This window comes from Nomascus leucogenys, chromosome 9, assembly GCF_006542625.1.
Source record: "Nomascus leucogenys isolate Asia chromosome 9, Asia_NLE_v1, whole genome shotgun sequence".
NCBI classification, from domain to species: domain Eukaryota; kingdom Metazoa; phylum Chordata; class Mammalia; order Primates; family Hylobatidae; genus Nomascus; species Nomascus leucogenys.
Window position 1 is genome coordinate 87,292,478 of NC_044389.1, and position 24,577 is coordinate 87,317,054.

Sequence of the window (24,577 nt, forward strand, 5' to 3'; positions counted from 1 at the left end):
TCCCCAACTTCTAAAAAATTCTCTCTACCACTCACTGTTCTTTCAAATCAATTATTGCTCTAAACAGGACTGTTTCTGTCATGACTGACATAGCTAAAATAGCTAAACCAAAAAAGGAAATTTATTGGCTCAAAAAAAACTAAGGATGGTAAGTGCTGTTCTAGCCTTAGGTGCAACTAGATCTACAGACTCAAAGCCACTATTAGGTTTCTCTTTCCATTCCTCACTTCTGGCTTGTCAGTGTATTGGCCCTATTCTCAAAGAATTTCTTTTTTTTTTTTTTGAGATGGAGTCTCTCTCCGTCGCCCAGGCTGGAGTGCAGTGGCGCGATCTCGGCTCACTGCAACCTCTGCCTTCCGGGTTCAAGCAATTCTCCTGCCTCAGCCTCCCAAGTACCTGGGGTTACAGGCATGTGCCACCACGCCCAGCTAATTTTCTTGTATTTTTAGTAGAGACAGGGTTTCACTTTGTTGGTCAGGCTGGTCTCAAACTCCTGACCTCAAGTGATTCACCGGCCTCAGCATCCCAAAGTGCTGGAATTACAGGCGTGAGACACCGCACCCGGCCTCTCACAGAATTTCTATATGCAATACTAGATATGATAGATAAAGAGATGCACGGAGAACATTCCTTTTCTATAAAATACTTACTGCCCAGGAGAGGGGAATTCAGCCACCCAATAGCCTCCAGCTGTGAGCTCCTTTATAGTCTGGCTCAGCTTCAGGGACTCCGCGCCCCGCCCCCCCCACCACCACTCGAGGTCACACTTTCCCCAGAGTAGCATGCATACAGTCACTAACTGCAGTGGCCCAGCCACTTTAGGTACATGCAGGACACTCATGGGCTCTGTTCACTCCAGAACTCCCTGCCAGGTTGCCTGAGGCTTTGTTAGACCTGTATCACAATTCAGCTTCCCCCTCTGCCCAATCATGCATATTTATTCATTTTATAGGGGTTGATCCCTAATAAGTATCTATACCCCAATCTCCAACTCAGTGTCTGCTTCCAGGAAATCCAGTGAGTTATACATCCAAAGTGGCTAGGGCTTCACAGAACCCCAGCTCCACAATCCCAGAATCAGTGGTCAGCCTTCCTCTTCTAGCTCTGACTAAAACATGGATTCTGATTGACCCTATTTGGCTCACATTTAATTCCCTGAACTAATTCCTCAGGCCATGGAGTCAAGGGCTGTGTTTGATAGCCCCACCAGGACCACACAGAGTGAAGGAAAAAAGTTCTCCAAAGGAAAGAAAAGATGGTCCCCTATAATCTTCCATGCAGCCAACTAAGGGTTCCTTCTAAAATATAAATCTGAATAGGTATGTTTGCTTAAACATCAACTTTCCCCATTGCCTATGACAGAATTTTACTGTAAAACATTTGTCATAACATAAAACATTTTAAAAGGCACAGATTCAGCACAACATCCCTCATTTTTGTGGAATGTATTAGGAAGGCTTTTTGCCTCAAATGAGGGATTGGTTTTTGCCTAAAAAGATATCTAGAGGAATGCAGTTGTTGCCTTTGGGTCTCCTGCCTCAGTGTGGTAGGGCCAGTGAACATTTCAGTATTTGTCATGGCTTTTGATTCATGGTTGCAACATTGCTGCCAGGGCTGTAGCCATCATGACCTCATTCAAGGTAGGACCAAGCAAGCAGGTAGGGGTCATATCAAAGCTTTTCTAAAACCACCCTCACCAGCTCTCCACTAACAGGTTAAGAACCAGAAATGAGTCCCATGAAAATTGCTAGCTTCAAGGGAATTGAGAAAGTAAGACTGTCACAGGAGTCATCAAAGGAGAAGTAGTTGGAATTTAATCTAGATAAGAGACAACATGATATGAGGGTATTAAAGACAATGAAAATAATTGTAGAATTGTAGTTTCTAGCAGGCTAAGGATTCTCTGGAGTCAGGGTAACAGATGGAGGAAAGTAGAATGATAGGAGTTGGTGAGCAGAGAGTGGAAAACTTAAAATTGTGACTGACTGGAGTTAGTGGAAGTCATTGATAATAACAGGATATAGGATAGAAACAAGTTTCAGGGGCTAAGTGGAGGGGTAAATAGAGTCAAAAATCAATGGAGGAAAGGATGACAAGAAACAGACAAGGACATATGCCTGTCTTAACAGTTTTTACAAGTGCCTATCACAGAGTAGATACTGGCCAAATGAATGATAAACTGAATTATTTCCCAGGCAATATTTACCTACAATCTTGATGTCTCTTCTGACAACTAGACCCTCTTGTCAAATAGCTTTCTCCTCTCCAATGTCCTGCAGGTGCCTAATCTCAACAAGCTCAAGGTCGAATCACGATCCCTCAGTTTTAAGTACCTTTTCAGGGTCTAGTGTCAAAATTTTTAGACAAATGCATGGATGGTTAAAATAGCAATACAAAATGTGTCACTAAAACAAGAGACAAAATGTATTGATAATACACTATGGGCCAGTACTGTGAGAACGTACCATGTGCTTGCATGGATTATCTCTTTTACTAATCAGAACCTATGAAGTAGGTACTGTTACTACACCCAGTTTGTGTATGAGAAAATTAAAACTTACAGAAATTAAGTCATTTACCCAAGGATCACAGCTACCAAGTGAAGAACCCAGGACATTAACTGTGTCTGTCTGACTCTATACTCTTAATGACTGTGGAGCTAACAAATTAATTGCCTTTTTCAAGTTTGGGGGCTGGGCGCGGTGGCACATGCGTGGTAATCCCCACTGTTTGGGAGGCTGAGGTGGGCAGATCGCTTGAGCCCAGGAATTCAAGACCAGTCTGGGCAACATAGCAAAACCCTATCTCTACAAAGAATACAAAAATTAGCTGGGCATGATGGCAAGCTTGTAGTCCCAGCTACGTGGGAGGCTGAGGTGGGAGGATTGCTTGAGCGCGGGAGAGCAAGGCTGCAGTGAGTCGAGATCATGCCACTGCACTCCAGCCTGGGTGACAGAGTGAGACCCTATCTCAAAAAAAAAAAAAAAAGTTTGAGCCTATTTCAAAATATTGCTAAAATATGCATTCTTATTTTCTTGCAAATTATTAGACCTTCTTTGATAAGGAATTTTAATTAATCAAGGGGTGGAGTAATAGAGGACAGTTCAGTATTTCTCATTCCTGCAGCCTCTGTTCTCTGCTGTGACCAAAAAGCCTTTACTACAGGCCTTTACTGGTAAACTCATAATAGTTATGTACATTAATCATACGAATTATCTATTTTGAGACAGAGTTTTAAATAATTGGACAATTTTAAAATCTGGTCCACAGATCAAGCAAATAGTGTTAGTAGTTTTTTACGTAGTAAATACTTTTCAAGAACAAGTTTATTCCATATTAAATATGTTTTACTCAAAGGTTGAAGCAACTGTGACAGAGTGCACAAAAGGTTTCTTAAATATTATACAAATGAAAACACTTCTTTTGTTCCTATATGAAATACATGGAGAAAAGTTTGTTTTCTTGGCAGTTGGGAATGAGGGGTAGAAGGTGCTGAATTTCTTGGCAGCATTCCTTATAAACAATTAATGGTCCCTGAACTGCTTTCTAAAGAAATGGGTATGCTGAGCTGTGTAGTGCTGGAGTCTACAGACTTTTTGTTTGTTTGTTTTGGGAAAAAAAAAAAAAAAAAAAGATGAGAAACAAGGAACTTGGGCAGAGGATTGAGAATTTTAAAAACAAAGATTGTGTTTTTCTATATGATGTATTACATAAATTCCCTCTGCAGAAAAGAGTTAACATAGCAGGCCTGGCTTCCAACCTTTAAAAGCGCTGCTTACAAGACTGGCCCTTGGTCTTTGGGAACTTGGATTTCGGGAGGACTCCCACCATTCCCAAAACTGACAGAAGTGTCTCACTATGACTAGCCTGTGCAAACACTATGGTTTATGCTTAAAACCCTCTTTCCTTCTGGAATTCCAGAATTCAGGTGCCAGGCAGAGGGCACCTGTATGATCAGCCCCAATAAAATGCCCTAGGCACTGAGTTTTTTGTTTGTTTGTTTGTCTGTTTTTGAGACAAAGTCTCGCTCTGTCGCCCAGGCTGGAGTGCAGTTGTGCGATCTCAGCTCACTGCAACCTCCAATCCCCCGGGTTCAAGCAATTTTTCTGCCTCAGCCTTCCGACTAGAGCAGCTGGGACTACAGGTGTGTGCCACCATGCCTGGCTAATGTTCGTATTTTTAGTAGAGATCGGGTTTCACCACATTGGCCAGGCTGGTCTGGAACTCCTGACCTCGTGATCTGCCCGCCTAGGCCTCCCAAAGTGCTGGGATTACAGGCGTGAGCCACTGGCGCCTGACCGGCACTGAGTTTCTAATAAGCTTCCTTGGTTGGCAATAGCCAGAAGTGTGTCCTCAGAACTTGCTGGAAGAATTTAGTGCATCCTGTGACTCCTCTGGGAGAGGATTCTTGGAAGCTTATACCTAATTTCCCCAAGACTTCACTCCATGTGCATTTTCTCTTTGCTGATTGTGCTTTTTTACCCTTTGTGTAATGAACTAGAGCCACAAATACAATTATATGCTGAATTCTATGTCCTAGCATATCCCCAAACCTGGGGATGATCTTTGGGACCTTCAATACAGCACCTTACTATTACAAAAAATATTCACTTTATCACACATCTATTGAGTTTTTACTGTGCCTAAGTATTTTTTAAGCATTGAGAGTACAATAACAAATAAGGTACAGCCCCTATTAAGAAGCCTAGTGCCTAGTGGAGTGGTTCTCATTCAAGGCTGATTTTTAGGAACAATTGGCAGTGTCTGGAGACATTTTTGTCACCACTGGGGCAATACTACTAGCATCAAGTGGGTAGAAGTCTGGGATGTTGCTAAACATCCTACCATATAAACTCTCTCTCCTTTTTATTGGGAGAGAGTTTTGAGAACACCTCTCTCCAAGTAAAGTATTATTTAGCCTAAAGTTAATAGTGCTGAGGTTGAGAAACTTTGATCTAGTGGAAGAAACATAGATATAAACAAATAATTTTAATACAATGTAGAAACTATTCATTATCTATTTCCCCTTCAGTGATCATGCTTTCTGTCCTACCTTTACCATACACTTCCCAAAACTAAGGCCTCCCCAACCTGTGCCTTTTCACTTGCTTTCACCATCATGACTGCATATTTTCCATGATGAGGTTAAATTCCATAGTCAGCTACTATAATCATTACATCATGCAGGGATTCAAGAATGTTTCAACATATGCAAATCAATCAATGTGATATATATTATATCAACATAATGAAGGACAGAAACCACATGGTGATTTCAATTGATGCTGAAAAACCATTTGATAAAATTCAACATCCTTCATGATAAAAGCCATAAAAATGGGTATAGAATGAACATACCTCAATGTAATAAATGCTATTTTTGACAGACCCACAGCTAGTATCATGCTGAATGGGGAAAAACTGAAAGCCTTTCCTCTAAGATCTGAAATACAACAAGGATGCCCACTCTCATCACCATTATTCAACATAGTACTAACAATGATCAACAGTGTTAACACTGTTAACCAACATACCAAAATCAGTAGCATTTCTATATGTCAACAATGAACAATCTGAATAAGAAATCAAAAAGATAATCCCATTTACAATAGACACACATAAATACATAGGTATTCACCAAAGAAGCGAAAGATCTCTTTCATGAAACTATAAAATACACATGAATGAAATTGAAGAAAACATGAAAAGGTATTCCATGTTCAAGGATTGGAAGAATCAGTATTGACTGATTTGCATTTCTCTAATGATTAGTGATGTTGAGCTTTTTTTCATGTTTGTTGGCCACTTGTATGTATTCTTTTGAGAAGTGTCTGTTCTTGTCCTAATGGGGCGGTTTGTTTTTTCCTTGTTGTTTAAGTTCCTTGTAGACTCTGGATATTAGACCTTTGTCAAAGGGATAGATGCTAAAATTTTCTCCTATTTTGTAGGTTGTTCACTCTGATTATTGCTTCTTTTTCTGTGTAAAGCTTTTTAGTTTAATTAGATCCCATCTGTCAAATTTTGCTTTTGTTGCAGTTGCTTTTGGCATTTTCATCATGAAATCTTTGCCTATGCCTACATCCTGAATGGTATTGCCTCGATTTTCTTCTAGAGTTTTTATAGTTTTGAATTTTATGTTTAAGTATTTTATTCATCTTGAGTTGATTTTTGTAAGGAAGGGGTCCAGTTTCAATTTTCTGCATATGGCTAGCCAGCACTCCTAGCACCATTTATTAAACAGAGTCACTTCCTCATTGCTTGTTTTTGTCAAGTTTGTCAAAGACCAGATGGTTGTAGGTATGCAGTCTTATTTCTGAGTTCTCTATTCTGTTCTATTGGTCTGTGTATCTGTTCTAGTACCAGTACCATGCTTTTTTCATTACTGTAAACTTGTAGTATAGTTTGAAGTCAGGTAGCGTGATGCCTCCAGATTTGTTCTCTTTGCTTAGGATTGTCTTGGCTATTCAGGCTCTTTTTTAGTTTCATATAGATTTTTAAATAGTTTTTTTTTAATTCCGTGAAGAATGTCAATGGTAGTTTAATGGGAATAGCATTGAATGTTTAAATTGCTTAGGGTAGTATGGTCATTTTCACAATGTTGTTTCTTCCTATCCATGAGCATGTAATGTTTCTCTATTTGTTTGTGTCTGTTCTGATTTCTCTGAGCAGTGCTTTGTAGTTCTCCTTGAAGAGGTCCTTCATTTCCCTTGTTAGCTGTATTAATACCTAGGTATTCTTTTTGTGGCAATTGTGAATGAGAGTTCATTCATGGTTTGGCTCTTGGCTTGCCTGTTGTTAGTGTATACGAATGCTAGCTATTTTTGCACATTGATTTTATATTCTGAGATTTAAGCTTATCAGCTTAAGAAGCTTTTGGGGTAAGACAATGGGGTTTTCTAGATATAGGATCATGTCATCTGCAAATACAGACAATCTGACTTCCTCTCTCTCTTTTTTTTTTTTTTTTTTTTTTGAGACAGAGTCTCACTCTGTCACCCAGGCTGGAGTGCAGTGGCGCGATCTCGGCTCATTGCAAGTTCCGCCTCCTGGGTTCACACCATTCTCTTGCCTCAGCCTTCTGAGTAGCTGAGACTACAGGTGCCCGCCACCACGCCCAGCAATTTTTTTTTTTTTTTGTATTTTTAGTAGAGACAGGGTTTCACTGTGTTAGCCAGGATGGTCTCGATCTCCTGATCTCATGATCCGCCCGCCTTGACCTCCCAAAGTGCTGGGATTACAGGCTTGAGCCACCATGCCCAGCCGACTTCTTCTCTTTCTGTCTGAATATGCTTTATTTCTTTCTCTTGCCTGATTGCCCTGGCCAGAATTTCCAACACTATGTTGAATAGGAGTAGTGAGAGAGGGCAACCTTGCTGTGTGCCAGTTTTCAAGGGAATGCTTCCAGCTTTTGCCCATTCAGTATGATATTGGCGTGGGTTTGTCATAGATAGCTCTTATTATTTTGAGGTGTGTTCCTTCAATACCTAGCTTATTGAGAATTTTTAACATGAAAGATGTCGAATTTTATTGAAGGCCTTTTCTGCCTCTATTGAGATAATCATGTGGTTTTTGTCTTTAGTTCTCTTTATGTGATGAATCACATTTATTGATTTGCATATGTTGAACCAACTTTGCATCCCAGGAATGAAGTCAACTTGATAGTGGTGAATAAGCTTTTGATGTGCTGCTGGATTTAATTTCCCAGTATTTTACTGAGGATTTTTGCATCAATGTTCATCAAGGATATTGCCCTGAAGTTTTTGTTGTTGTTGTTGTATCTCTGCCAGGTTTTGGTATCAGGATGATGCTGGCCTTATTTAATGAGTTAGGGAGAAGTCACTCCTTTTCAGTTTTTTTGGAATAGTTTCAATAGAAATGGTACCAACTTTGTACCTCTGGTAGAATTGAGCTGTGAATTCATTTGTTTCTGGGCTTTTTTCGGTTGGTAGGCTATTTGTTACTGCCTCAGTTTCAGAACTCATTATTGGTCTATTCAGGGAATCAGTTTCTTCCAAGTTCAGTCTTGGGACAGTGTATGTGTTCAGGAATTTATTTATTTCTCTACATTTTCTAGTTTATGTGCATAGAGGTGTTTATAGTATTCTCTGAAGGTTGTTTGTATTTCTGTGGGGTCAGTGGTAATATCCCCCTTATCATTTCTTGTTGTGTTTATTTGATTCTTCTCTCTTTTCTTCTTTATCAGTCTGGATAGTGGACTATTGATTTTATCAATTTTTTCAAAAGCCAGCTCCTGAATTTATTGATTTTCTATTCATAAGGGTTTTTTTTTTTTGTATCTCTGTCTCCTTCAGTTCAACTCTGATCTTAGTTATTTCTTGTCTTCTCCTAGCTTTGGTATTTGTTTGCTCTTGGTTCTCTAGTTCTTTTAGTTGAGATGTTAGGTTGTTAATTTGAGATTTTTCTGGCTTTTTGATGTGGGCATTTAGTGCTATAAATTTCCCTCTTAACACTGCTTTAGCTGTATCCCAGAGATTCTTGTACGTTCTATCTTTGTTCTCATTAGTTTCAAAGAACTTCTTGATTTCTGCCTTAATTTCATTCTTTACCCAACAGTCATGCAGGAACAGGTTGTTCAATTTCCATATAGTTGTATGGTTTGAGTGAGTTTCTTAATCTTGAGTTCTAATTTAATTGTGCTGTGATCTGAGAGACTGTTATGATTTCAATTCTTTCATATTGGCTGAGGAGTGTTTTACTTCTGATTATGTGATCAATTTTAGAGTAAGTGCTGTGTGGCAATGAGAAGAATGTATATTTTGTTGAATTTGGGTGGAGAGATCTGTAGATATCTATCAGGCCCACTTGATCCAGAGCTGATTTTGGGTCCTGTATAATTCACATCTATTAACTGCGTTGTTTTCTCATAACTCTGCTAGTCTATAAAGAAAAAGAAAAAAAAAATGGTGACAAGGGAAAAACTGGTAGAAGGGGTAAGAAGCTAAAAGCAGTGCTTAGAAATGAAGTGTGGGAACTGACTTATGGATGAATTTTTTTTTTTCATTCTCAATGTCTACTTTTTTGTTTATTAATATTTTGTTTTGGCAGAAGGTAGACCTGCATAGGTTCAAAGTATGTGAGACAGTTTTGTTTATTGTTTGCCATATTCTATTTTTAATTTGATAACCATTTTTGGAGAAAATTATCTTTTTTTATTTATTTTTATTTTTTTATTATTATACTTTAGGTTTTAGGGTACATGTGCACAATGTGCAGGTTTGTTACATATGTATCCATGTGCAACGTTGGTGTGCTGCACCCATTAACTCGTCATTTAGCATTAGGTATATCTCCTAATGCTGTCCCTCCCCCCTCCCCCCACCCCACAACAGTCCCCAGAGTGTGATGTTCCCCTTCCTGTGTCCATGAGTTCTCATTGTTCAATTCCCACCTATGAGTGAGAACATGAGGTGTTTGGTTTTTTGTCCTTGCGATAGTTTACTGAGAATGATGTTTTCCAGTTGCATCCATGTCCCTACAAAGGACATGAACTCATCATTTTTTATGGCTGCATAGTATTCCATGGTGTATATGTGCCACATTTTCTTAATCCAGTCTATCGTTGTTGGACATTTGGGTTGGTTCCAAGTCTTTGCTATTCTGAATAGTGCCGCAATAAACACATGTGTGCATGTGTCTTTATAGCAGCATGATTTAAAGTCCTTTGGGTATATACCCAGTAATGGGATGGCTGGGTCAAATGGTATTTCTAGTTCTAGATCCCTGAGGAATCGCCACACTGACTTCCACAATGGTTGAACTAGTTTACAGTCCCACCAACAGTGTCAAAGTGTTCCTATTTCTCCACATGCTCTCCAGCACCTGTTGTTTCCTGACTTTTTAATGATTGCCATTCTAACTGGTGTGAGATGGTATCTCATTGTGGTTTTCATTTGCATTTCTCTGATGGCCAGTGATGATGAGCATTTTTTCATGTGTTTTTTGGCTGCATAATGCTTCTTTTGAGAAGTGTCTGTTCATGTCCTTCGCCCACTTTTTGCTGGGGTTGTTTTTTTCTTGTAAATTTGTTTGAGTTCATTGTAGATTCTGGATATTAGCCCTTTGACAGATGAGTAGGTTGCAAAAATTTTCTCCCATTTTGTAGGTTGCCTGTTCACTCTGATGGTAGTTTCTTTTGCTGTGCAGAAGCTCTTTAGTTTAATTAGATCCCATTGGTCAATTGTGGCTTTTGTTGCCATTGCTTTTGGTGTTTTAGACATGAAGTCGTTGCCCACGCCTATGTCCTGAATGGTATTGCCTATGGACGGATTTTAATATCCCTTTTTCCATCAAAATGGATCCTAGGAAGCCAGCCAAAGTATGCCCTATGTGGTAAACCAGTTTATCAGACTAAGGGGAGTACAGACACTCAGCATGGAATATTTCATAAGTGTAAGAGAGTCTGGACTTGGAGCAGTGGGTAGTGTGGTGTTAGTAAGGGAAATGTGGTGGAAATGAGCCAGAAGAGTGAATTACATGCTTATTTGAATTGAAGCTGCTCCTGGCAAACTATAAATTATGAGAGTCATTTATAAGACAGTCCATAATTGCTAGAGGAATTTCTGTGTTAATCATCAGGAGACAGATCCAATAAGAAGAAACAAAATGGTGCCAGCTTAGGAAAGGTTCCCCCTCCCTTTCCAAATCAATTATTGGCTATTCTGTTATGATTAAGGAATGATAGAAACTTAATTAGCTATTTTTCCATTGAAGAAAATCATATTGCTTTGACTCAAGCACACCCACACAAGCTATTCAGATAGTCTATAGCTACAATGCAGATTTTAAATAATTCCAAAGCTGGTCCCTGTGGTTTAAATAAAATGACAATATAAAATGTAATTTAGCTTAAGAACTTTAATTCTGCTTTAATACAAAATATCTCTTTTGCTCCACAGTTGCTATATTAGACTAAACATTTTCATAGAAGAATATCAGTGAAGATTAGTTGTATTTAGAACAAGCATAGGCTTACCTGAATCATACCAATACAAAGAATAACAAACATCATCCAGATGGAAAACTAATCATAAATTCTAAAGTGTAATCAGTTGTTAGGCACGTTGATTTTCTCTTCTTCCTAGTGCAGTAGACTATTTTGTCAGTCTTATTTGCTGTAACTTGAAAGTTTAAAATATTTATTTTAAAAATTTTTGCTTATTGAATAGTGTCTCAAAGAGCAGAGAAAACCATGGTAAGTCACAGTAGTCTGAGATGATATTTATTTTGAATATTCACACAGCAAAAGTAAGCCTGAGTTTGGGCTTTCTTTTTTTCCTGTTTGCTATCCATTGCAATTGAATTGCCTACATTAGCTAATAGCCTTTCAATAATTTTATTGGCCCCTTTTATTATTCTTAACTTTTCTATTTTCCTGAGTTTAAATTTCAAATTTCTATATTTTTCTTCAATCTACCTTAATGCTGTTTTTACACATTCAGGTCAGTAACTCCATTTTAGTAAGCACCATGGGGAAATTCTGAGTTTATTTTAATGAGCATCTCGCCCCAGTAATTTCATATTCTAAAAGAAATAAGTCATGGCTACTTAAATGACTAGAAAGCAAAGATAGGCATAGATGATCGTGGGGAGAAGTGGTATACATTAACAGCCATGAGAATTTAGAAAATAGAAATGTCAGTCCTAGATAAAGTAGGCATCACAGAGAAATTAGTATTTGGGATGAATCTTGAAGGATAGGTAAGGTTTGTATATGCTGGGATAGCAAAATGGGCAGATATAATTATAGGAGATAACCAAGTTTAGTAACTGAGAGCAATTTGTATTTTTCCTCTGATTCAAGCTACAGCTATCTCCTACACATGGTGTGGTTTATTCAATATTGAGTTTGATACCCAGGAATGCCTTATGGGTGATGGCACATGTAGCAATGAACTACCAGGAGCTCTTCCAGCAATACTGACACGGATATACATCTTCATCTTGGTTGACCTCTCGGATGGGGACAAATTAATATATGACAATGAATGACCTGTGCAGCATGACTTCTCCAGAAACAAAAGGGACATACCTTGTATTTTATTTTAAAAAGGTATTGAAAAATGAGAAGTTACTCTCTTTTGGTCATAGAAATATCTTCTAACCTTTTCTTAGCCTTCTCAGTAGCATGCAGTAGTTGCTGGAGACAGCAGTGTTAGAAAGATAGAAAGGAAATGATAAACAGAAAGGAAATGATAAACAGAAAGAAAAGATAAAATCCCTATTTTTAATGATGTTAAGGTAGCAAACAGGTTATGTCAACCCATAGCTATGTAAAATAGTCCTGTGAATCTTAGAATCTCAGGTTTTTTTTGTTCCCATTATTCACCAATAAAATGTAGATAAAAATATTTCTATAATTCTTCCTAACCATGATATGTCACCCAGAAGGCCTAAAAAATGATTAACACATTTGACTATATGAAACTATATAACTTTATATAAGAAGACATTATGGACAAAGTTAAAAGACCCTGTGAACTGCCAGAAAATATTTTCAACATATATATGGCAAAGATAAGTATCACTTTATGTAGAAAGTTCTTACAAATTGATTTTAAAAAACATCATTAAGAATATGAAACTAGGGCTGGGAGTGGTGGCTCTCGCCTGTAATCCCAGCACTTTGGGAGGCTGAGGCAGTCGGATCACAACGTCAGGAGATCGAGACCATTCTGGCCAACAAGGTGTAACCCCATCTCTACTAAAAATACAAAGAATTAGCTGGGTGTGGTGGCACATGCCTGTAGTCCCAGCTACTCAGGATGCTGAGGCAGGATAATCACTTGAACCCGGGAGGCGGAGGTTGTAGTGAGCCGAGATCATACCACTGCACTTCAGGCTGGGCAACAGAGCAAGACTCCATTGCAAAAAAAAAAAAAAAAAAAAAAGAAAATGAAACTATTCCCAAACTCTCTAATAATTCTAACTAAAAAAAAAAGAAATTAATTTTACCTATAAGACAGACTAAGGTTAAGAAGAGTAATAATATCCGAGTTAGTATGAGGATATCAGCAAAGTCATGCATTCTTATGAAAATGTAAATTGCTACATATCAGTAAGCTATTTAGCCGTATTTCTCAAAATAAATTTGCATATTACAATAGCGTGACTATAGTTAATAATCTATTGTATATTTTTAAGCAAAAGAGCGGAATTGGAATGTTTCTGACACAAATAAATGGTAAATGCTTAAGGTGATAGATGCCCTTTTATGCATCTATATGCATCAATTATGAATATATACATATATATGCAACTATAATGTACCCATAATTAAAAATAAAAATTAATAATGAGTATACATTCACTTTTAGCCAGTTATTCTACTTCTATGAATTTATTATATAGTGATGCAGAAACATGAAACATACATGCATAATCACCTTAATAGTGTTTGTCATTGCAAAAAAATTAGAAACAACCCAGACATTTGTCCCTAGGAATTAAGTAAACTGCCACATATTTTTATAAGCATGTATTAATTTTGTAATCTCAGAAAAAACTTCAAGCAGGGGGAAGAAAAGGAAGAGGAGAACTGCTTAAAAAAACTTTAAAAATTTATCTTTATCATAAACTACAAAAACTTGTGAAGTAAAAGTTTAAAACATTGTTCATTCCCAACCCAATGTGACTCCCAGATTGCTACTGTTAACTGGTATGTATCCTTTTAGAAATATCTGTGTATATTTTTTAAGCATGGCCAGCTCTGCTCTTACTAAACCAAGATACAGTTAAATATTAGTTTTTAAATCTTATGATACAAAAGCAAGTAGTTGGCAAATAATGACATGTCCCAAATCTACAGTATCCAAAATATACTTGTAAAAAGAAGAGTTTAATTTCTGTGCTGTTGTGACATAGTGAAGGTCACAGACAAAACAGAGTGCAGCTTCTCTGAGCCTTAGCATTTTCCTTCCATACTTCCTGGTTTTCACTTCATTTATTACAAATGATTTGCTTCCTTGTTTTAGGCCAATAATGTTTTTTCATTTCTATCATCTCTTCTTACAGCTCTTGTTTATTCTCCACAGCCCTACCCTTCCTCTCTTTGTAAACCCAAAAGTTGAAGTTGTTTTAATTCAACAAATATTTAACAATGATTTGAAGCAATTGTTGTAATGAGTAGACTCCTGGCTTCCCCACAATTCCCACTTAAATCGATCAGTAACTGGAATGAATTTAATTTTTTCTTTTCCTTTGAGTTGATCTACTTTCATTGCCTTATACGATTCTCCTTACTTCCCTCTACCCCTCTCTTCACTGCTGCCTCCTAGTCTTTCCCTCACTTCCTCTCCCCTTCTCTCCCTTGTTACTGCTCCTGCCTCTCCTACCATCACCAGCAAACCTACTTCCTCTTTCCATAATGATTCAGCTAAACTATATGTTAAAACACAACCTGAAGATTGCTCTGGAACCAAAACACAATGTATCATGGTTTCTAGAAAATGTGTTTAAACTTCGTCAAGAAAGGATCATGAATGTAATTATGCCTCATTATCTTGGCTACAGCCTGGCACAGGAGAAGGAAGAATAGTTACTGGAGGGAAAAAAGGAAAATTTTCACTTGTAGAGTTTAGGCCTGTGGATATTGCCTTCTGAATATGATGGCCTCTTAGCTTTGTTCATTATCTTCCATTAAATTATTTGAGACATCCTGTTGCTTTCCATTATACCATCACTATCTCATTATCTGCAACTCTTTTCCATATGCACATTTTGCCTCTTTAGTAATTTACATCTAACTGTTACCCTCACCTCACATCTCCCTTCAGCCATTCCTTTGGCAATGAAATAGCAATAATCACAGTCAAGATACTGACTCTTCAATTTGTTGAGAAATGCTTCAAAGTTGTTTATTCCATGTTTACTCATGAGGTAATTTTTTATTGCTTTCCAACAACATGTGAAGGGGTGAGATAAAATTAAAATGTCACAACAATTGTACTTCAGATTATGAAATATTTTAAAAAGTTACTTGTTAGCTCTTAATATTTGAAAGCAGAAAAACACAGGTTTTTAATGCTATCAAAATCAGGACAATATGAAGAGAGACACAATTACAGCCCTTTAAAATATGAAATTAACTAAGAAACACCACAATCCTAACTGTTTCTTTGATCCTTGCCTCATTTTCCTCTACCCTCTCCTCTCCAGAAATATCTTTCTAGTAATATTTAACTCTCTTTTCCAAATCCTAAATCCTTTAGTGTGATATCCATCTACATATTCAGAATGCCCTCCTGCCATTTTCCCACCATGTATGTATTCCATAAACTTAGTGACTTTCCAGTATTCCCTGAGAAGGGAAGTACAGCCCTTGCTTCCCCTCTGTATAGAATCCCTCCCCAGTTCTTTGCATGGCTATTTACTTCTGCCAGCTATCTCTCCTCAGCACCAGTCACCACCCTGTAAACTGCACCTGACTGCCTAGGCAAGCATAGGCACTCCTTTCTCTGTGCCTCTTTTCCTTATAGATCTCCACAGTGGCTCTTTTACAAATTTTATACATCCGTATATACTATTGTAAACTTTTTGTTCTATGTATCTAGCTCCTTACTGTATCATACTTTTCTGTAATCAGAAGCCATATGTTTTAATCTCTATGCCCTCATCATCCAGAATGGCACCTGGCATTTAGAAGTGCCCATATCAGTGAAAGTTCTAGCTTTTGGGCTACTAAAGCCAGCTACAGCTAAGTTAATCAGAAAAGAAATGTATTAATAAAAATATTGGTAAGATTATAAAATGAAGGAGAAGTCTGGATAGAGAAAGAGACTCAGAAAATGGGTAAAAACCTGTGGATTTAGAGCAAAAGAATCAAGATGAAAGCCATGCCACAGAAATCGTCCAGTTACTTTGCTATTACTGTGCCTTCATCTCTGTAGGGCATCACTCTTGCAGACAATTGGGCAAGAGAAAGAAATAACAGGCAGCCAAATTGGAAAGGAAGAAGTTAAATTGTGCCTCTTTACAGATAACATAATCTTATGTATAGAAAATCGTAAAGTCTCCATTAAAAAACTGCTATAACTAATAAACATATTCAATACTTTAAATTATTTCTAGTTCCTTGTTTCATTGCCTCAACATTTAAATTTCTGAAAAGAGGAGATCATTCCAAGATGGCTGAACAGGAACAGCTCCTGTCTACAGCTCCCAGTGTGAGCGACGCAGAAGACAGGTGATTTCTGCATTTCCAATGGAGGTACAGGGTTCATTGCATTGGGACTGGTTGGACAGTGGGTGCAGTCTATGGAGCATGAGCCGAAGCAGGGCTGGGCATCGCCCGGGAAGTGCAAGGGGTCATGGAATTCCCTTTCCTAGCCAAGGGAAGCTGTGACAGAAGGTACCTGGAAAATCGGGACACTTCCACCTAATACTGCACTTCTCTAACAGCATTAGCAAATGGCACACCAGGAGATTATATCCCATGCCTGGCTCAGCAGGTCCCATACCCATGTAGCCTTGCTCACTGCTAGCACAGCAGTCCAAGATCGAACTGCGAGGTGGCAGTGAGGCTGGGGGAGGGGCATCCACCATTGCTGAGGCTCGACTAGGTAAACAAAGCAGCCGGGAAGCTCAAACTAGGTGGACCCCACCACAGCACAATGAGGCCTGCCTGCCTTTGTAGACTCTACCTCTGGGGACAGGGCATAGCTGAACAAAAGGCAGCAGAAACTTCTGCAGATTTAAACGTCCCTGCCTGACAGCTTTGAAGAGAGCAATGGTTCTCCCAGCATGGAGTTTAAGATCTGAGAATGGAAAGACTGCCTCCTCAAATGGGTCCATGACCCCCGAGTAGCCTAATTAGGAGACACCTCCCAGTAGGGGCCGACTGACACCTCATACAGCTAAGTGCTCCTCTGAGACGAAGCTTCCAGAGGAAAGATCAGGCAGCAATATTTGCTGCTCTGCAGCCTCTGCTGGTGATACCCAGGCAAACAGGGTCTGGAGTGGACCTCCAGCAAACTCCAACAGACCTGCAGCTGACAGTCCTGTTACAAGGAAAACTAACAGAAAGGAATAGCATCAACATCAACAAAAAGGATATCCACACCAAAACCCCATCCGTAGGTCACCATCATCAAAGACCAAAGGTAGATAAAACCACAAAGATGGGGAGAAACCAGAACAGAAAAGCTGAAAATTCTAAAAACCAGAGCACCTCTTCCAAAGGATCACAGCTCCTCACCAGTCAGCAACGGAACAAAGCTGGATGGAGAATGACTTTGATGAGTTGACAGAAGTAGGCGTCAGAAGATCAGTAATAACAAACTTCTCTGAGCTAAAGGAAGATGTTTGAATGCATCTCAAGGAAGCTAAAAACCTTGATAAAAGATTAGAAGAATGGATAACTAGAACAAACAGCGTAGAGAAGACCTTAGACCTGATGGAGCTGAAAACCATGGCACGAGAACTACATGACACATGCACAAGCTTCAGTAGCTGATTCGATCAAGTGGAAGAAAGAGTATCAGTGATTGAAGTCAAATCAATGAAATTAAGTGAGAGGAGAAGTTTAGAGAAAAAAGAGTAAAAAGAAATGAACAAAGCCTCCAAGAAATATGGGACTATGTAAAAAGACCAAATCTACATTTATTGGTGTACCTGAAAGTGATGTGGAGAATAGAACCAAGTTGGAAAACACTCTTCAGGATATTATCCAGGAGAACTTTCCCAACCTAGCAAAGTGGGCCAACATTCAAATTCGGGAAATACAGAGAATGCCACAAAGATATTCCTTGAGAAGAGCAACCCCAAGACACATAATTGTCAGATTCACCAAAGTTGAAATGAAGGAAAAAATGTTAAGGGCAGCCAGAGAGAAAGATCAGGTTACCCACAAAGGAAAGCCCATCAGACTAACGGCAGATCTCTCAGCAGAAACTCTACAAGCCAGAAGAGAGTGGGGGCCAATATTCAACATTCATAAAGAAAAGAATTTTCAACCCAGAATTTCATATCCAGCCAAACTAAGCTTCATAAGTAAAGGAGAAATAAAATCCTTTATAGACAAGCAAATGCTGAGAGATTTTGTCACCACCAGGCCTCCCCTAAAAGCGCTCCTGAAGGAAGCCCTAAACATGGAAAGGAACAACCAGTACCAGCCACTGGAAAATCATGCCAAATTGTAAAGACCATTGATGCTGGGAAGAAACTGCATAAACTAACGAGCAAAATAACCAGCTAACATCATAATGACAGGATCAAATTCACACATAACAATATTAACCTTAAATGTAAATGGGCTAAATGCTCCAATTAAAAGACACAGACTGGCAAATTGGATAAAGAGTCAAGATCCATCAGTGTGCTGTATTCAGGAGACCCATCTCACATGCAGAAACATATATAGTCTCAAAATAAAGGGCTGGAGGAAGATCTACCAAGCAAATGGAAAACAAAAAAAGCAGGGGTTGCATTCCTAGTCTCTGATAAAACAGACTTTAAACCAACAAAGATCAAAGGAGACAAAGAAGGCCATTACATAAAGGGACCAATTCAACAAGAAGAGCTAACTATCCTAAATATATATGCACCCAGTGCAGGAGCACCCAGATCATAAAGCAAGTCCTTAGGGACTTACAAAGAGACTTAGACTCCCACACAATAATAATGGGGGACTTTAACACCCCACTGTCAACATTAGATCAATGAGACAAGAAGTTAACAAGGATATCCAGGACTTGAACTCAGCTCTGCACCAAGCAGACCTAATAGACATCTACAGAACTCTCCACCACAAATCAATGGAATATACATTCTTCTCACCTCCACATTGCACTTATTCCAAAATTGACCACATAGTTGGAAGTGAAGCACTCCTCAGCAGATGTAAAAGAACAGAAATCATAACAAACTGTCTCTCAGACCACAGTGCAATCAAACTAGAACTCAGAATTAAGAAAGTCACTCGAAACCACTCAACTACATGGAAACTGAACAACATGCTCCTGAATGACTACTGGGTAAATAATAAAATGAAGGCAGAAATAAAGATGTTCTTTGAAACCAAGGAGAACAAAGATACAACATACCAGAATCTCTGGGACACATTCAAAGCAGTGTGTAGAGGGAAATTTATAGCACTAAAAGTCCACAAAAGAAACCAGGAAAGATCTAAAATTGACACCCTAACATCACAATTAAAAGAACTAGAGAAGCAAAAGAAAACACATTCAAAAGCTAGCAGAAGGCAAGAAATAACTAAAATCAGAGCAGAACTGAAGGAGATAGAGACACAAAAACCCCTTCAAAAAAATCAATGAATCTAGGAGCTGGTGTTTTGAAAAGATTAACAAAATAGATAGACCACTAGCAAGACTAATAAAGAAGAAAAGAGAGAAGAATCAAATAGATGCAATAAAAAATGATAAAGGGGATATCACCACCAATCCCAGAGAAATACAAACTATCATCAGAGAATACTATAAACACCTCTATGCAAATAAAGTAGAAAATTTAGAAGAAATGGATAAATTTCTGGACGCATACACCCTCCCAAGACTGAACCAAGGAGAAGTTGAATCCCTGAATAGACCAATAACAGGCTCTGAAATTGAGGCAATAATTAATAGCCTAACAACCAAAAAAAGTCCAGGACCAGACGGATTCACAACCAAATTCTACCAGAGGTACAAAAGGAGCTGATAACATTCCTTCTGAAACTATTCCCATCAATAGAAAAAGAGGGAACCCTCCCTAACTCATTTTATGGGGCCAGCATCATCCTGATACCAAAGCCTGGCAGAGACACAACAAAAAAAGGGAATTTTAGACAAATATCCCTGATGATCATCAATGCAAAAATCCTCAATAAAATACTGGCAAACTGAATCCAGCAGCACATCACAAAGCTTATCCACCATGATCAAGTTGGCTTCATCCCTGGGATGCAAGGCTGATTCAACATACCCAAATCAAAAATGTAATCCAGCATATAAACAGAACCAAAGACAAAAACCACATGATTATCTCAATAGATGCAGAAAAGGCCTTTGACAAAATTCAACAGCCCTTCATGCTAAAAACTCTCAATAAATTAGGTATTGATGGGATGTATCTCAAAATAATAAGAGCTACTTATGACAAACCCACAGCCAATATCATACTGAATGGGCAAAAGCTGGAAGCAGTCCCCTTGAAAACTGGCACAAGACAGGGGTGCCCTCTCTCACCACTCCTATTCAACATAGTGTTGGAAGTTCTGGTCAGGTCAATCAAGCAGGAGAAAGAAATAAAGGGTATTCAATTAGGAAAAGAGAGTCAAATTGTCTCTGTTCACAGATGACATGATTGTATATTTAGAAAACCCCATCATCTCAGCCCAAAATCTCCTTAAGCTGATAAGGAACTTCAGCAAAGTCTCAGGATACAAAATCAATGTGCAAAAATCACAAGCATTCCTATACACCCATAACAGACAAACAGAGAGCCAAATCATGAGTGAAATCCCATTCATAATTGCTACAAAGAGAGTAAAATACCTAGGAATCCAACTTACAAGGGATGTGAAGGACCTCTTCAAGGAGAACTACAAACCACTGCTGAATGAAATAAAAGAGGACACAAACAAATGGAAGAGCATTCCATGCTCATGGATAGGAAGAATCAATATCAGGAAAATGACCACACTGCCCAAGGTAATTTGTAGATTCAATGCCATCCCCATCAAGCTACCAATGACTTTCTTCACAGAATTGGGAAAAACTACTTTAAAATTCATATGGAACCAAAAAAGAGCCTGCATTGCCAAGACAATTGCAAGCAAAAAGAACAAAGTTGGAGGCATCATGCTACCTGACTTCAAACTACACTACAAGGCTACAGTAACCAAAACAGCATGGTACTGGTACCAAAACAGAGATATAGACCAATGGAACAGAACAGAGCCCTCAGAAATAACACCACACATCTACAACCATCTGATCTTTGACAAACCTGACATAAACAAGTAATGGAGAAAGGATTCCCTATTTAATAAATGGTGCTGGGAAAACTGGCTAGCCATATGTCGAAAGCTGAAACTGGATCCCTTCCTTACACCTTATACAAAAATTAATTCAAGATGGATTAAAGACTTAAATGTAAGACCTAAAACCATAAAAACCCTAGAAGAAAACCTAGGTAATACCATTCAGGACATAGGCATGGGCGATGATTTCATGAGTAAAACACCAAAAGCAATTACAACAAAAGCCAAAATAAACTAATGGGACCTAATTAAAATAAAGAGCTTCTGCACAGCAAAAGAAACTACCATCAGAGTGAACAGGCAACCTACAGAATGGGGGAAAATTTTTGCAATCTACCCATCTGACGAAGGCTAATATCCAGAATCTACAAAGAACTTAAACAAAGTTACAAGAAAAAATCCACCCCATCAAAAAGTGGGTGAAGGATATGAATAGACACTTCTCAAAAGAAGACATTTATGCAGCCAACAGACACATGAAAAAATGCTCATCCTCACTGGCCATCAGAGAAATGCAAATCAAAACCACAACAAGATACCAGCTAACAACAGTTAGAATGGTGATCATTAAAAAGTCAGGAAACAACAGGTGCTGGAGAGGATGTGGAGAAATAGGAATACTTTTACACTGCTGGTGGGACTATAAACTAGTTCAACCATTGTAGAATACAGTGTGGCAATTCCTCAGGGATCTAAAACTAGAAATACCATTTGACCCAGCAATCCCATTACTGGGTATATACCCAAAGGATTTTCAATCATGCTTCTACAAAGACACATGCACACGTATGTTTATTGTGGCACTATTCACAATAGCAAAGACTTGGAACCAACCCAAATGTCCATCCATGAATGACTGGATTAAGAAAATGTGGCACATATTCACCATGGAATACTATGCATCCATAAAAAAAGGAAGAGTTCATGTCCTTTGTAGGGACATGGATGAAGCTGGAAACCATCATTCTGAGCAAACTATCGCAATGACAGAAAACCAAACACAGCATGTTCTCACTCATAGGTGGGAATTGAACAATAACAACACTTGGACACAGGGTGGGGAACATCACACACCAGGGCCTGTCATGGAGTGGGGGGCTGTGAGAGGGATAGCATCAGGAGAAATACCTAATGTAAATTATGAGTTAATGGTTGCAGCACACCAACATGGCACATGTATACATATGTAACAAACCTGCACGTTGTGCACATGTACCCTAGAACTTAAAGTATAATAAAAATAAATAAATAATAATAAAAAATAAATTTGAAAGAGAGAAGCTCCCTGATTGTTAAACCTAGTTCGTGAACCTATAACTTGGTTTACTCGTAGTGATGATAGGCAAGACAAAGAGAAGACATAAAATCTCACCAATCTATACAATGGACTATCCTCTCAAATAGGTTGGGAAATTATACATGGAGCAGCCAAAACTTCAATGCTTGTGAGAATTACCCAAATATTATCATTTTGTCACTGTAATCTACAATAATAAATAGGATACATTTAAGGTGTACTTAATAGTTTTGAGTCTAGCTTTAAGGCTAAAGGAATCGTTCTTACTACCTTTGTCTACTTCTAAGACATGTAAGAGAAAAAGTTTCATCTAACAAATTGCTTTACACAGCTTTTTAAAACAACCTAAACTATCAAAGTTTTCTCAAAAGTGAGAAAGCAAATATAAATCTAATTAGTGTAACAGGCAAAGACTATTAAGTACTGATTAGGTCAAAGAGATTGCACTGGTTGCCTATAGCAGAAATGACCATGTCCTTTATGGGAGTACAGATTATCTGTTTACATGTCTATTGATGTTTTATTCAAAAGGTCTGACATACATAAAAAATTATGACACATGAACAAAGCAGGAAAGTGATCCATAACCAAGAAAAAAAAAATTCAAAGAGCCATCCTCAAAAAGAACAAAAATATCTCTCAACCTAGAATTGTATATACAATAAATTTCTTCTTCAAAAATTAAGGTAAAATAAAAATATTTTTAGACAGACTGAAGCTGATAAAATGTGTCACCAGCAGCACTGCACTATGAGAAATAACTAAATAAAGTTATTCAAACTGACGGGAAATTATCCTAGATGAAAGAGTGGATATTGAGAAACTAATAAAAAGCACAGAAAAGAGTAAATGTGTGAGATAATATTAAACACTATTTGTCAAAATTCATTTAAAAGATGATTGAAGGTTTAAAGTAAAATGATGATGATTATGTATTGCTGGCTTTTAAACACAGAGAATTCAAACACATGGTCGAGCCCCGTATCCAAGCCCTATAGCTCCCGGTAAACATTTTTAAACATATCCTGGGCCAGAGGGGAGCCCACTGCCTTGAAGGGAAGGACCCAGTGCTGGCAGAATTTATCATCTGCTAACTGAAGAGCTCTGGGGCCCTAAATAGCCAGTAGCTGTACCTATGTAGTACATCGTGGGCCTTCGGTGAGATTCTGACACTTGCTGGCTTCAGGTACCAGCTCAGCCACAAGCAAGTAAAGCACCAAGCAAGCCCTTAGGGTCCCCAATTCCAGGCCTTGGCACTTGGGTGACATTTCTGGACTTACCTTGGGTGCCAGAGGGGAATCTACTCCCCTAAGGGTGAGAGGTTTTTTGTTGTTGTGTTTATTTGTTTGTTTTTGAGATAGAGTCTCACTTTGTCACCCAGGCTGGAGTACAGTGGGGCAATCTTGGCTCACCAGAAGCTTTGCCTCCTGGGTTAGAGCAATCCTCCTACCTCAGCCTCCTAAGTAGCTGGGATTACAGGCATCTGCCACCGTGCCCAACTAATTTTTGTATTTTTTTAGTAGAGACGAGGTTTCACCTTGTTGGTCACGCTGGTCTCAAACTCCTGACTTCAAGCAATCTGCCAGCCTTGCCCTCGCAAAGTGCTGGGATTACAGGTGTGAGCCACCATGCCCAGCCCCCTGAAGGGTGAGTTTCAGACCAGGCAGCACTCACCACAAGCTGAATGAGAGCCCCTGGGCTTTAAGGGAACATTGGCAGTAGCCTAGCAGTGTGCCCCGTGGACCTGCGGTTGCATGGAGTGAGCTTCCTCTGCCTTTGGAAAAGGCATGGAAGTAGTGGGAAGAACTACATCTTGTGGTTTGAGTGCTGGCTCATCCACAGTAAAATAGAACACCAAGTAGACATCTAAGGTTTTGACTCTAGTCCCTGGATCCCAGATAGCACCTCGGGACCCACCAGGAGCCTGGGGGAAGTCACCACCCTGAAGGGAAGGACACAGGTGAGGCTGGCTTAACCACCTGATAGCAGAGCTCCAGGACATTGAGTGAACATAGGCGGTAGCCAGGGAATGGTTACAGCAAGCCTTGGGCAAGACCCAGTGCTGTGCTGGCTGCAGGTCTGACGCAACACAGTCCTAGTGGTGGTGGTTATAGGGGTGCTTATCTCATTCTACTCCCAGCCCAGATGGCTCAGAGCAGTGATAAACTCCATTTGCCAGGGAGAAAGTAAGGGAAGAGAGCAAGAGTCTCTGCCAGGGAATTCTTCCAGATATTGTCCCAAACTATCAAGGTGGTACCTCTACAAGTCTGCAAGAACCAAAGTAT